We start from the raw sequence: 13,730 nt of genomic DNA, 5'->3' as shown, positions 1-13,730 counted from the left end.
AGATGTTCAATGCTTGCAATTGTAATACCATAAGCTTGGCCGTCATGTAAGTATCCACTAATGAGAGAAACCTTAGCATAGAATCACGTAGGGCTTGTTATGGTGTTGTAACGTAGGCTTGGGAAAATGGTAGGATATTATTTGGGTAAGGATTGACTAATTCTTCCCTAAGCGTTGCACTGTCTGTGCTCAGTATTTGTGTGCTCTGACACTTTGTTTTATTGTCCCTTTCTTTTGTACTTGTGCGACCTCTTTTGCAAGTTAAAGCCCTTTTTTCGTTTTTTTTTTTTTTTTTTTTTGAGTTTAGGGTTGCGTGCCCGAGACTCTGTGGGGATTAAGAGAATTGACCTGGGTTGTATGCCTGAGTGTGAAAAATAAAAAAAGAATAACGGGTTGTATGTCCGAGATCCCGAATGACTGAGGTTTTTTTTTTTTTTTTTTTTTTTTTTTGTGTTTTTGTGGGCTCCTTCTTGCTTTGGAGGTCGTTCTTAGCCTTTGTTTTTCTGGGACGGTCGAATCAATTTTTTTTTTTTTGGAAACTTCAGCTCAGATCTCTATCCGCGGTTGCACGTTTTTAGTGCGCTAGCTCAGGGAGGTTGGGCCAAGAGAGAGATAGTGCATGTAAGCACTCAGAAATGGTATAGGCTTATGATGTGGTGGTAAAAAAAAAGCTTTTGGCTCAAAGGGGTAATGCTAGGGATAATGTCATTTGGTAGGCTAGAAAGGCTCAAACGGGTCAAAGAAGGCCTACGATCCTTTTCTATACTGAGTGTTACTCATAATTTCGCCTCAACAGACATTCTGGCCAAGTTCTAGATCACAATGCAATGCAATTGAACGCTATCTAAAGCTTACCACACAATGCACATGAAACAATGAGGTTGATTTTGTTCTTGTCTTACAAGCATGCAAGAGAATTTTTCAAGTGTCACTTAAAGTGTGAATGATGTTGACACCCAATTTTGTCCCGCCTCTCCTCCGAAATACCTATTTTGCGCTTCTAATATTTTTGGAAAAAATAAAAATATATATATTATGTTTACTATAATTATTAGCCTCTTATCAATACCGCTATTGCATTATTCTATTAATTATTCTTATTACTATTACCGCATTTTATTATTATTATTAGTATTATTATTATTATCATTATTATTTATTACTATTATTATAAATTCATAATTTTTTATCATTTCGGCATTTTACCAGCTTACGCGCACGCATCGCATTTATCTTTGTATAATTAAATAATAGTATTTATCTTACTGTGGATTTTCGGAATATTATTACACGGCTATTACAACGCCATTTTTTATCTGAGCATTAATGTTTGCGCATTTCATGTCGATCAATATTTTAACACAAGTTATTTAAATAGGTCTCTTATTTAAATTTAGAAGCCGAACTATTTCTTGCACTCAGTTCGTGATTTGACTTACCGGACCCCAAATCAAAGTCCGATTAATCTCTAATATTTTTGGACTAGTCCACACCTCTTATCTCAATTTTTAGAATAATTCGTGTTTTAATTTATTAGCCTATTCTCTTAATACCCGGTCTAAAAAGAATTAACCCAGTCCATTTATGGACTGGGTCTGACCCATTTCGCACAAAATAAGGGTTTCCCCTAACTTCTCATCTTCTTCCGCCTCTTCGTTTCCTCTTCTTCCTTCCGCCTCTCTTCCTCTTCCCCCCAAAAAACCCTAGCGCCGCCCCTCCTTTTCCCTCTTCCATCACCGCCATCTCCACCACACCCATACCCCCTTCGTGACTCCCACTTCATCACCGACACCTCTGACACACCCCACGCCGCACCACACCTGTCTCCACCATCATCATCTCCACTCGCTACTGTCACTCCCACCCATACCTCTGACACCTCCACTACACCACGCTCTTCCACCCCACTCGTCTGACACCCCACTCCTTTCGCCCCATCTCACGCTTTCTGACACTGTTCCCCACTCCCTCTTGTTCCCCATATCTGTCTTCACTCTATAAATGAAGAACGATGATTCAGTTGAGAGGGAGGATTTTTGGATTCAGGAAACCCCTAAGGATTGAAACCTTAAAATCGAGAAAACCCCCAAAAGAACGAAATCCTTGATTCTGAAAGTTTCCTCAATAACTGATTTTCGTTTCAAGGAATCCTTTGCAAAGTAATTTCTTTTAGCTGTCACAATATCCCGAAAACATCGAATCAAAAATATTTAAACAATTTTTTCATCTACTCTGCGTTTGTCGCGAATTCGAGTCTCGCGACATCGAATTTGAAGTGTTCGAGCATGAATCGAAGGCCCCGTACTCATTTCGCTGCACCTAGAAAAGGTCAGAGTAATCCCTAGTTTCTATCCTTAAAATTTCATCTTAATCTATGTTTGGCATATTGTTAGTATGTGATTAGTGTATATTTACTGCCTGTCTGGATTGCTGTTTGAATTAGAGTATTGTAAAATTATAGGAATTGTTTAGTTTGGATAATAAAGATTATTGTGATCGTCTTAGTTAGTTTAGCTTAACTCTCATTTTTTTTTACTCAGCTTGATTAATATGTCATGAACTTAGTCGTTCCAGATTCAAATCGAGATATATGTTGATCCATGTTTAAACCAGTATAAATACGATATATTTCTGTCTTGGTTACATGCTTATCAGGAGTCCATCGTAATGAGAGACCATAATAAACTGGTCCTGTTGTCTATGCTCCCTTCTTCTCCCTCAATTCGTTTGACATGAATGATCCAAACCATCAGTTCTTATTTATTAAAAGATGTTTTAAATCCCAATGGTTTCCTTCAGTTATCATATTGAAGAATTAACTCAAAGCATGTGTTAGTTTGAATACTGATATGTTCAGCTACTGTTTATGTAAGATTGTGTGAAATGACATGACTAAACTCTTGAGATATGCTAATTTACTTGAACATGATTAAATCCTTGTTCAAAGTTTTGCCTAACCATGAGAATATGCGAGGATCATTCATATAAAAAATGCATTTCTGTTTTCACTTTACTTACTAAATATTAAAAACTTGGAAGGTATCTCACGAATCCTTTAGTTTATTTGGTTATGAGTCGATTCAGATCTTTTAAAATTTCTTAAAAACTCCTAAATGGCATGTCACTTATGTAGGTTTGATCCTAGTTTCTGTCCAGATCCCTCTGAGTCTCTTAATGTTCCTTGAGTCTTAATTGAAGCTGATCATTATTCAGATTCCTCTGAAACTTTAAATTTATCTGTGAGTTTGTTTGTTTCTTTTTTATTCACTTGGGTTCTGCTGTTTTTTCAAGCATCTGGTATATGCCAAGTTGAATATGAACCTTTGTATATATATCGGGTTGATGTTGTTGAATGTTGTGTCCCCTTTTGTGAAGTTGCCTTTTGTATATCTTGAAATAATGCCTGAAATACTTCAACTGTGTAGCCTTATGGTAATTTGTTTTCAGTATTGATTAGCCTAGTCTTTGTGTTCTTCTTAAATTAGTTAAAGGTATTCAGATTGGACAAATGAAAGATCAAGGTCCATCCATGTGAACTAATTTTACTTAATTGGAATAGAACATCTTTGGGATTCTTAACATACTAGAAAGCAGTTTTTAAAATGTGTAGATTGGAGTTGAGTTGTTAAAAACTATTCTTACCTTACACAATTCCATGTTGCTTCATGAATTTACTATTAGTTGAGTTTTCTTTAACCTGTATAACCAATGTCAGATTTGTTTAGACTGAATTCAGGCACACCCAGTTTTGTATATTTTTTTCCTCTTCTCTTTATGCTGCTCGTGTTGTAGAACACAAGCAGTGGGGTATTTGTTGTGTGTTTGAAGTATCTTGAAGTCTTTTTCGAAGGAATGAGTGAATACGCATTAGTTAAGCTCTATATATATTCCATAATGTCGGTATACATCTCGTTAGGATTCTGCATATGTTGCAAGTATATCTCGTTGAAGTATGTTTATGAATGAGATACACTTAAATATACATAGTATATGCACAATCTACTGATCTGTTTTTGAGCTCATATTCATATGTTTAGCCTTATTTATTGGTTATGTACTAACTCTTTTTCTCTCGTTTCTTTGCATAAACCTCGCGTATGAGCCCGAGGGACTCGTCTCCCTGCCGCATTTGATGTTGGGTTAAAAACCCAACTTAATTTCTCCGAGTCGTTCGTCATTCAATCCATCCACAGCAAAATGAAATCTACTGGGCCAAAGCCCAATAGCAGCAGCTCTGCCGTCCAAATGGGCTGAGCCCACTCAACTTATTTACCCCTCTATTCTATTCCTTTATGTATTTATTTAGTATCACATGACTAACATTTTGTTCTTTTGTATTGATTTGGTTGAACTTTTTTTTGGGAAACTAGTAAGTTTAGTAGTGGCTGGTTAGTTTAAAGAAGGTTAACAGTCGATAAGTTTATTTCCCCCTCTTCTCATATTAAATTATTTATAATGTATATTTATTTTATTGAGAATAATTGATTTGCAAAACGGCACGACTATATATTTTAAGTAAAGAAAAATTATATTTTATTCTTACTATTATAGATATTTCAAAACAGCATTAATACGCGAATATAAGCTCAAGTATACTTTATAGATAAATTCTTCAAATTTGGAATTAATCATGCATATTTTTAACTAGGTATGATTAATAAGAAAACTCACTGTCCTTTTGCTTTCTATTTAAAGAATAGTCTAGATTTTTCTACATAGTCATATTTATATCACACTATTTTATTCAAAGTTCCAATTTGCGAAATCTTCTCATATGTAAATTATCTTTTACAAGTTTTATTTTAAAATAGTATTAGTATTTAAAATTATATCAACATATTTTTAAGTATTACTCAGCATTTCAAACCTTCTTTGCTGAACGGCATTTAAAATTTTCTTTCTATATAAATTATCATATTTTCTATTCGTCTTATGCTAGCTAATATTTCTCATTTAAAACTTTAGTAATATCTATAAGCATTATTTTAAATAGAATTATTATATTTGTATCCTTTTAAAACCTTAGTCATAATTTACAAAATTATTTCCTTAAATATTATTTTCGCATTTAATCTAAATTAATTAACCTAAGTTTGGTCGGATAACCGTAAGTTAACGGATCCTAAAGGATGCCTAACCCCTTCCCTTTAGGATAATATAGAGCCCTTACCTAGAATCACACTGGTTAAGCAGACTATTAATTGAGGTTTAGTTTTAACTTTACCTTAGTTAACATTTAGGTGTCCTAATTCACCGTTAAATCAATTAGGTGGCGACTCCTTAAAACAAATAAACAGGAATCACCAATACGTCATACTCCTTAAATCCAACCCGGTTAAAATGGGGTGTGACAAATGAGAGGTACCAAAAGAATCTATAGTTTACCACTAAGTTAGTCCTCTCCATCATATTGATTGTTACTTGTTTCTTTCCTATGCACATTCTAACTGTGTCAGTACCAACCAAGTCAAAGATACGAAACTAAAAAATATTTTTGTATTTTTTTAATTTTTGAATAAGGAGTACCGAACCCGAGAAGGGTTGCCTACGTATCTCATCTTAGATGAGAATCAGGTGCGCGTAGTTCGTTCAAATAGGATAGAAAGAAATAAAATATTTTTTTGATTTTTCAAAATAAAGGATTTTTTTTTTTGTGAATTTTTGAATAATGAATACCGAACCCAAAAGGACTGCCTACGTATCTCATCAAAGAAGAGAATCAAGTGTGCGTAGTTCTTGCAAATAGGATAGAAAGAAATAAAATATTTTTTTGATTTTTCAAAATAAAGGATTTTTTTTTTTTGTGAATTTTTGAATAATGAATACCGAACCCAAAAGGGCTGCCTACGTATCTCATCAAAGAAGAGAATCAGGTGTGCGTAGTTCTTGCAGATAGGGTATAAAATGCATGATTGAAGAAAAAATATTTTACAAAATGCAGGGTTCAACACAAGTCAACTAAAATAGTTAGATAAAGTGCTAAGGTAGTACAAAGCAAATAATAACAATATTTATTTAAAAACAAAAACATGTAACAAATAAAGAATATGTGAAAAAATAAAAAGAATGTTCGAAATAAAGGATAAAATTCAACCTAGCTAAAAACAACTGCAAAATGGAATGTACAGTAACCTAGGAATTCTAAGAGTTGGTTTTCCTATGACACAAGGCTTCCCCAAGCGGACAACTTGGGAGTGGAAAGTCCGTGGCCGTCGACTGCACCGCCGATCGACTAAATCCACAAGATCGATCCAACTAAAAGGGTAATTTAGTAGTGCACGGCCGCGAACCGCGAAACCGCTTTAAGTGTGTGAATTTGTGTGAATTTTCCAGGAGTGGAGGAAATATGAACGGAATGCCATTTTATATAAACCGATAACACATATGAATATTAATATAAAACCACAAAAAGATAGAAATTAAAAAAAAACAGTAAAAGCAAGATGCATAATTTACAATAAAGTAAAAAATGGATATGGTAAATAAAACTTGTTAGTAAAATAAAGGCAATAATACAGTGTATGAAATTAAAAACAGATATGTACGTAAACAAATAAGGAAACAAGGGAAAGGATATACATGACGAATAAATACAGGCAAGTAAAATAATAAACAAAGACTCAAATAAAGATAACATACCTCGAATAACAAATTGAGTCCATATGGTTAGAACCTAAGTGTTCCCCAGCGGAGTCGCCATGTTGTTGCACCCCATTTTTACCAAGGCTAAACAAAGCACAACTTATGGGACTCTAAAATAATTAATTATGTACAGAGTCGCCACCTAGCATTTAAGGTATACTAGGGTACCTATAAATTGTTAATATATGCAGCTTAACATGGTCTACGAAAATAAGTGAGATTCTAGGTAAGGGTTCAAGTTATTCCGAAGGGAAGGTGTTAGGCATCCTTCAGAATCCACAAATGTGGTTCCCGGCTGGACCAATTTAACTATACGAGGGATGTGTAAAAAAGGCTTGATTATTATTTATAAAAAATATTAATGGAATTTAGACTAAAGAATAACTAATATGACTATTCACGTAATAAAGGGTGTAAGTATTTACATATGTAGAAAATACGTATACATGATTATTTACAAGTGAACAAAGTGCACAATTACAATGACTAACAATTTTGGCTTTACATGAATATATCATAAGGTATTTACTTAACAATGAACGATTTACCTTTGAATGAAAAAAGAAAGATTCAAAACATATGTGATATAATAATTATTTAAAAAAGTTAAAGTTATCTGCAACTTAAGAGCTTGTATGAAAAAAGGTATAAGGAATGGACATGAAATTATTTTGCACTCGAAGTGAGTTAACTAATTTAACTAGCTAAGTATATACACCTAATCAATTAATTATGAGAGTATATTCTAAAGCCTAAATATTGAGGCAAATCACCCTATTTATTCACTTAAGTGTGCTAAGCTACTAAATTAAAACTCTAGCGAAACGTGGTAACTATAAGAATATTAGCTACGAAAAATAATAACTGTCTAATGTTAATTTGTCTAAAAACACATAAAAATTTAAATCACGTAAGCGGATCATAAATAAATACCACCAACCTGCACCCTAAAAAGTAAAGTTTCACTATATTTTATGCTTGCATAATTTAAGAATGTAAAATATATATATATATAAACAAAGAATTTAAGAAGCTATTTGAACTTCTTTTGAGTGTCATCTTCAAAAGTAACTCCGGATGCCTGCATGAGACTTAATAAAAAATGTTAGTAAGAGTATAAATAATTATCGGATGAATTTAAAAAAATAATGAATAAACTTAAAATAAAAATCCGTCTTTGTACATGGAAGGCTTTGGAAATCGACGGAAATTTCTTCATCGGCCACGTGGGCTACGAACATTGGAAAGGCGACAAATCATCATATATCTTGATTTGCAATTGAATTGCTCAAACAATCTATAATCAGAATAGCTGTGCTCAAATTTTTGTGCCAATACTTGATGGAATTTCTAGCTTAATCCTCAAAAAGCCTTGTGATATTGCAGATTCCAAAGAACCCCACCAATAAAAACTTTTTTTTTTTCTGTAATTAAACTTCAAACGATCAAAAATTCTGAAATTGGCAGAGAAAAGATATAAAAAAATAAAAAAAATAAAAAAAGGAGCAGATTTATATGAAAGCTGATGCATCTATCATTTGATCCACCAAAATATTGAAAACCCAAAAGCCAAATAAGGCTCAAACATAAGAGATGAAGAAAAAATAGAATAAACAGTGATCAAACGAGATCTCAAAAAGTAACAGAATTATTTATTAATCAGCCCAGAAATAGCAATGTCATCACTGCCCTTTTGAAAACAAAATTGGAATCTTTATAGCAATATCATCACTGCTCCTTAGAAAGACAGCATCTTTTGCATAGCCATTTAGTGGCCACGTGAAATGGAACAGGGGGGTTATTACAACTGTTATTGTTGTTATCAACACTACATCAATGGCAACAACTTTTATTTATTTATTATTTCTTTGGGGGATATTTCAGAAGTACTACCAAAAGGAGGCTGGTCGGTGGGAGATGGAAAAATGGAAGATGCGGGGTGTGTGAATTGGTGGAGATGGGCGGCTGTTTGAGAGAAAGGGAGGCGAAGTGGGGAGAGAAGTGGCGGGGAAGAGGGCTGGCGGCGGTTTGTGGGGGGAAAGGGAGAAAATGTTTAGGGTTTAGGGGAGAGAGAGGGATGGGCCAAATCTGAAAAGTAGCCCCCTTTTCCTTATAACGTGAACAAATTCTACTTTGTGTCCAAAAAAGAATAATGAAGTCATATTCCTTTGTACCCAACCCATCACCTCAATCAACTTTTTTCTTTAAAAAAAGGTGACGAGAGCTTGACTTGATCGAATTTTACTCTGCGTTTAAAAATTGAATGCTCCGATTTTCTCTGAACTGTCGGGCTGCACTAAAAATATAATTAATTAATACATGTATAAATAATAGCGTAAGTATAAAATATAAATATTAATGTGCAAGATATAAAAAATGTATTACTATAAAATTAAGAAACAATTATTAATTGCACGAAAATGGTAGTATTGCGCTATACATGTGAAAAATAATAATTCTTAAAAAATGACAATAAATTGATAAAATTTCCAAAATAAGGACAATATCAATAAATATATATAAAAAATGTGTAAAAATGTATTTCGTGCTCTTTAACGAATCAGGGCCCCCCAAAACGTTAATTTTAAGCACGTCGAGCCAAAATTAGGTGTCAACAACTTGTCCCTCTTCGACCGGAGACGATGAAAGAGTTTTCGGACGAAGACGTTGACATGTAACCTATTTTGGCTCGACAAAGAATTGCTAAAAGGATATGTACGGAGAAAGAGGCCAGACGTTGGCAGAGCTTTGACAATACTCTCAATTTGTCAGCAAGGTTGCGATAAAAAGAAAAAAAATTATAAAAGGGGAAGGATTGTTCAGGGTCGAGAAAAAAAAAACGCTCGCATACCCACGTCATCGCTTCCAAAATTGCCCCAGTATCGAGCTACGAGATGCTGGGGGTGCAAGATTGTATACTTGCTGGGGAAAGAATGATTCTCGCCCTGATGTGACCGAACTCTGCATAGAGCTTCCTATATATCTTGTCAATCACGAGAATCAGGTCAATGTAGTTCGAAAGGTGATAACTAATGGAAGTTTTTTTTTTTTTTTTTTTTTTTTAAGGCATGATGCAATGCGTTTGAAGGGCATCTGAAAGTGATAATGCAATGCATGTGCAGTGTGTATACGCAGGGCATTTAAAACAAACAAATGCAGGTACGGTGCAATGCGTCTGCGAGCATACGCAGGGGCATTTGAAAACAATAAAACAATGCAGGTGCAGTGCAATGCGGCTGCGAGCATACGCAGGGGCATTAAGAAAATAATAATAAAACAAGGCAGATGCGGTGCAATGTCTTATGCAGAAATTTTCAAAGGGCATGCGTGGCCCGTGCAACATATAAAAGACGGTGCTCAGCCTTATACAGAAATTACAAAAGGGCGGTGCCCAGCCTTATGCAGAAAATTGAAAGGGCGGTGCGCAGCCCAGGCAACATATGAAAGGCGGTGCTCAACCTTATGCAGAAATTACAAAGGGCGGTGCATGGCCCATGTAACATATGAAAGGCGGTGCTCAGCCTTATGCAGAAATTTAAATGGGCGGTGCGCAGCCCATGCAACATGAAAGGCGGTGCTCAGCCTTATGCAGAAATTACAAAGGGCGGTGCATGGCCCATGTAACATATGAAAGCGATGCAAAGGGCGGTGCGCAGCCCATGCATCATATGAAAGGCGGTGCTCAGCCTTATGCAGAAATTACAAAGGGCGGTGCATGGCCCATGTAACATATGAAAGTGATGCGAAGGGCGGTGCGCAGCCCGTGCATCGTATGAAAGGCGGTGCTCAGCCTTATGCAGAAATTACAAAGGGCGGTGCATGGGCCATGTAACATATGAAAGCGATACGAAGGACGGTGCGCAGCCCGTGCATCATATGAAAGGCGGTGCTCAGCCTTATGCAGAAATTACAAAGGGCGGTGCATGGCCCATGTAACATATGAAAGCGATGCGAAGGGCGGTGCGCAGCCCGTGCATCATATGAAAGGCGGTGCAAATTACAAAGGGCGGTGCATGGCCCATGTAACATATGAAAGGGATGCAAAGGGCGGTGCGCAGCCCATACATCATGTGAAAGGCGGTACTCAGCCTTATGCAGAAATTACAAAGGGCGGTGCATGGCCCATGTAACATATGAAAGCGATGCGAAGGGCGGTGCGCAGCCCGTGCATCATATGAAAAGCGGTGTTCAGCCTTATGCAGAAATTACAAAGGGCGGTGCATGGCCCATGTAACATATGAAAGGCGGTGCTCAGCCTTATGCAAAAATTACAAAGGGCGGTGCATGGCCCATGTAATATATGAAAGCGATGCAAAGGGCGATGCGCAGCCCATGCATCATATAAAAGGCGGTGCACAGCCTTATGCAGAAATTTAAAAGGGCGGTGCATGGCCCAGGCAGTAATAAAAGGCGGTGAGCAATGCAGGTGTAATGCAATGCGGCTGCGAGCATACGCAGAGGCATTTGAAAGTGATAAAGCAATGCTGGTGTGGAGGGTAACGCCTTTGCTTCGGCGCGAATGAAGTGCAGAAGGTAAGGTCCTTGGGCCATGAAATGGTGCCTTTAGGCGATGAGAATGATGCCTTTAGACTATGACGCCCTCGATGTCCTGTTGTGGGGCTGGACGAGCCAATGCAGTGTCCTACTGTGGGGCCGGATGAGCCCGTGCCTTTTCTCTCAAAATGTGCTATTGCTGGAATTTTTGAGGGCCCCCTCAAAAATTCTGTCCCAGTTTAAACAAACAAAAATTCGCATACTTCCAGCGGAAAGTGACGTGCACTTGCTTTTTTTTTTTTTTTAATTTTTTTTTTTAAGCTACTCAAAAATGTTCTCCCAATTTCATGCTTCAGCGGAGAAATACGAGGATCTTTCATGGTAAGACCAGATGTCGATACCTCGTAGAGTTAGTAACAACACAACAACATTGAACTATATTTACTGTGCAACGATAAAAAACAAAATTAAGAAAGAAGAAAAAAAAAATAACAAAATCACGAAAGCAAAATCCAGCAAAATTGTTTTTTTTTTTTAATGATAACAATGATTGATATAACATGCCCCGACTTTAGTTGGTACCAACAATTAGTATTGTGCATAAGAATTGACCATTATTTATCGTCCAACAAACCAAGATCGACTTATTGGTAATTCCTATAGCTTCAAGTGGTACCTCAGACATACCTAAAGATCGACAAGATTGGTTCATTTTGCTTCAAACAAGGATTATGAACTATACCTATCCTCATGTTTCAAGTGCCCTCACCAGAAAGAAAGTCCCTTTTTCACACATATTCAATATATATTCTTTTTTTTAACTTTGGGATGTCTAGAGAAGTACACTCATACTCAGAAAGATGTTCAATGCTTGCATTGTAATACCATAAGCTTGGCCGTCATGTAAGTATCCACTAATGAGAGAAACCTTAGCATAGAATCACGTAGGGCTTGTTATGGTGTTGTAATGTACGCTTGGGAAAAGGGTAGGATATTATTTGGGTAAGGATTGACTAATTCTTCCCTAAGCGTTGCACTATGTCTGTGCTCAGTATTTGTGTGCTCTGACACTTTGTTTTATTGTCCCTTTCTTTTGTACTTGTGCGACCTCTTTTGCAAGTTAAAGCCCTTTTTCGTTTTTTTTTTTTTTTTGAGTTTAGGGTTGCGTGCCCGAGACTCTGTGGGGATTAAGAGAATTGACCTGGGTTGTATGCCCGAGGTCTTGATACTAATTTCGGGTTGTATGCCTGAGTGTGAAAAATAAAAAAGAATAACGGGTTGTATGTCCGAGATCCCGAATGACTGAGGTTTTTTTTTTTTTTTTTTTGTGTTTTTGTGGGCTCCTTCTTGCTTTGGAGGTCGTTCTTAGCCTTTGTTTTTCTGGGACGGTCGAATCAATTTTTTTTTTTTTGGAATTTTATACCTGGTTTGGGCAAAATTTGGTTTGGGGAGTTGGGGAGAACTCTCCAGATTTTTGGAGAGTTTTGGGGTGTGTTTTTCGTGTGTTGATCTGAAAATGAGGGGGGTTTCCCCCTTTTTATGGTGTTTAGAAGCTGCCAGAAGCAGCTGGAAAAATGCTCTGCGCGTTCGCGCCCCCTTTGGACGCGTTCGCGCAGGGTTAAAATTTCTGACTGGATGTTGGTTCAGTAAAACGGTCATAACTCTTGATCCCGATATCGTATGAGGGCCCACGACCTATGGTTATAAAGCTAATTCAATTATCTACAACTTCTATTTCTGAGAGTCTTCCCAAATTCCAAACTTATAATGCTGTTTTTGCCCTTTCAATTCAGATCATCAGAAAACGTTTCCTTAAATCGTCCTTTTGGAGGGCTTATGCCTATTTTTGGCTTATGGGTCCTTCTTAGGACTTGCTCAACTTTTCATATACTACTCGTATGTATCTTCATATGTCCTTTATAAAACTTTGACATGTGGGCCCCACTTTGCTTGCAGCAATGAGGGTTTTTCGTCAATTAACATATGACCTAATTTACACCATATGGTCTCCAAATGTCATATATATATATATATATATGCTATTATTACCTTCTTATAACACCACCTTCATTCCTAACTTGATTCTCGAATTTTCGTTGAGCGCGTTCGCGCCACGTGGGGGCGCGTTCGTACTGTATCGACCATTTGGCCTGTACTAGCCGTCTACAATTTTTGGTAACGCGAAATTTTTCCGGGGTGTAACACTTACCAATGCCAAAGACAACTTTTCAAGGTGGCGATAACGGGTCTCCGCATCCCCTAAAGTCCTACTCACATAATATATAGGAAATTGCGTACCTGATTCTTCTCAGACCAAAACACCAATTACCGCTACCTTGGATACGGCAAGGTAGAGAAACAACTACTCATCTGCCTTCGGTGTGTGCAGTAGAGGTGGGCTGGACAAGTATCTTTTTAATTCCTGCAAGGCTCTTTAGCATTTCGGTGTCCAAACGAAGTCATTCTTCTTCCTTAATAAGGAGAAGAAACGGTAACTTTTATCCGAAGACCTCGAAATGAAACGACTCAGCGCTGCTGTCCTTTCGGTGAGCCTCTGCACTCCTTTGACACTATTCACCACCTCAATATCCTCG

The sequence above is a fragment of the Lycium barbarum genome, chromosome 6, assembly GCF_019175385.1.
Source record: "Lycium barbarum isolate Lr01 chromosome 6, ASM1917538v2, whole genome shotgun sequence".
In the NCBI taxonomy this organism is placed as follows: Eukaryota; Viridiplantae; Streptophyta; class Magnoliopsida; order Solanales; family Solanaceae; genus Lycium; species Lycium barbarum.
This window is presented reverse-complemented; position numbering follows the sequence as displayed.